This window comes from Petromyzon marinus, unplaced genomic scaffold (genome assembly GCF_048934315.1).
Source record: "Petromyzon marinus isolate PM22_M1 ecotype Great Lakes invasive population unplaced genomic scaffold, UKy_Petmar_22M1.pri1.0 PM_G_Scaffold_38, whole genome shotgun sequence".
Taxonomy (NCBI): domain Eukaryota; kingdom Metazoa; phylum Chordata; class Hyperoartia; order Petromyzontiformes; family Petromyzontidae; genus Petromyzon; species Petromyzon marinus.
The window spans coordinates 1,757,501-1,760,000 of NW_027422961.1; positions in this window are offsets into that span (position 1 = coordinate 1,757,501).

Consider the following 2,500-nt stretch of genomic DNA (forward strand, 5'->3'; position numbering starts at 1 on the left):
TGTGCCAGGAGCAGGCGCTCAAAAGACTTCATTACCACAGATGTAAGGGCGACCGGTCTGTAATCATTTAGTCCTGTTGGCCTTAGCTTTTTGGGCACAGCGATGATGGTGGAGGACTTGAGACAGGCTGGTACATGGCATGTCTCCAGGGAGGTGTTAAAGATGTTGGTGAACACCGGAGACAGCTGGTCAGCGCAGTGCCTGAGGGTGGCTGGAGAGACAGAGTCCGGCCCGGCTGCTTTGCGTGGATTCTGCCTCTTGAAAAGCCCATTAACTTCTCCCTCCTGAAAGGAGAGAGTCGTTTCTGTAGTATGGGTGGGGGATGGGGCCTCTTGGGTGGGAAGGGGTGGTTCAGGACAGTCCAATTGTCTTTCAAATCTACGGTAGAACTCGTTCAGGTCGTTGGCTAGGCGGGAGTCGTTAGTGGTGTGGGGCGCTCTGGGTTTGTAGTTGGTGATGTGCCTGAGCCCTTTGGCAGACAGAAGCAGCGTCGTTAGTAGAGAACTGGTGTTTTAGTGTCTCTGAGTACAGTCGTTTAGCCTCTCTCACCGCTTTGCTAAACCTGTTCTTCGACTCCTTGAATCTGTCTCTATCCCCACTCCTAAACGCTTCCTCCTTCTCCAACCTCAACCTTTTGAGCTTTGCTGAGAACCAGGGCTTGTTGTTGTTAAAGTTCACCCTGGTACGTGTTGGGATACAGCAGTCCTCACAGAAGCTGATGTACACAGCCTCTGTGAGTTCATCCAGACTATTGGTAGCAGTCGTGAACATATCCCAGTCAGTACAGTCTAAGCACGCCCGCAAATCTTCCACAGCCTCACTGGTCCACTGTTTAGATGTCCTCACAGCAGGTTTACAGAGTTTTAGTTGCTGCCTGTATGCACGAATCAGGTGGACCAAGGGAGTTCTGTGCGAGCCGAACAGCCCCGTGACCCACAAGAGAAACATCCCCGCCAAATTCGAGCGTTTGACGGGGTCTATCCGTGAAATAATATTCACGTTTTTGAGTGCACATGCATTTCTGCTGCAAATGCCTCTGGAAGTTTCATGCCGTTCGTACGCAATGTGGCAACACGAAAATGACCCCTTTTCCCATTCCGAGGGATTTCTGTGCGACCCTAACTAACAGCGCCCGTGAGCCACAAGAGAGACATCCCCGCCAATTTATAGCGTTTCACGGAGTCTATCCGTGAAAAATATAGACGTTTTTGAGTGCACATGCATTCCTGCTGCAAATGCCTCTGGAAGTTTCATGCCGTTCCTATGCAATGTGGCCACACAAAAATGACCCGTTTTCCCATTCCGAGGCATTTCTGTGCGACCCTAACAGCCCCGTGAGCCACAAGAGAGACATCCCCGCCAACTTCTAGCGTTTGACGGGGTCTATGCGTGAAAAATATTAAAATTTTTGAGTGCACGTGCCTTTCTGCTGCAAATGCCTCTGGAAGTTTCATGGCGTTCCTATGCAATGTGGCAACACGAAAATGACCCCTTTTCCCATTCCGAGGGAGTTCTGTGCCACCCTAACAGCCCCGTGAGCCACAAGAGACACATCCCCGCCAATTTCTAGCGTTTCACGGGGTCTATCCGTGAAACATATAGAAGTTTTTGAGTGCACATGCATTCCTGCTGCAAATGCCTCTGGAAGTTTCATGCGGTTCGTACGCAATGTGGCAACACGAAAATGACCCGTTTTCCCATTCCCAGGGATTTCTGTGCGACCCGAACAGCCCCGTGAGCCACAAGAGACACATCCCCGCCAATTTCTAGCGTTTCACGGGGTCTATCCGTAAAAAATATCAATTTTTTTTGACTGCACATGCATTTCTGCTGCAAATGCCTCTGGAAGTTGCATGCGGTTCGCATGCAATGTGGCGACACGAAAATGACCCGTTTTCCCATTCCGAGGGATTTCTGTGCCACCCTAACAGCCCCGTGAGCCACAAGAGAGACATCCCCGCCAATTTCTAGCGTATCACGGGGTCTATCCGTGAGAAATATTCACTTTTTTGAGTGCACATGCATTCCTGCTGCAAATGCCTCTGGAAGTTTCATGCGGTTCGTATGCAATGTGGCGACACGAAAATGACCCGTTTTCCCATTCCGAGGGATTTCTGTGCCACCCTAACAGCCCCGTGAGCCACAAGAGAGACATCCCCGCCCACTTCTAGCGTTTCACGGGGTCTCTCCGTGAAAAATATCACATTTTTTGAGTGCACATGCATTCCTGCTGCAAATGCCTCTGGAAGTTTCATGCGGTTCGCATGCAATGTGGCGACACGAAAATGACCCGTTTTTTCCCATTCCGAGGGATTTCTGTGCCACCCTAACAGCCCCGTGAGCCACAAGAGACACATCCCCGCCAATTTCTAGCGTTTCACGGGGTCTATCCGTGAAAAATATTCAATTTTTTGACTGCACATGCATTTCTGCTGCAAATGCCTCTGGAAGTTTCATGCGGTTCGCATGCAATGTGGCGACACGAAAATGACCCGTTTTC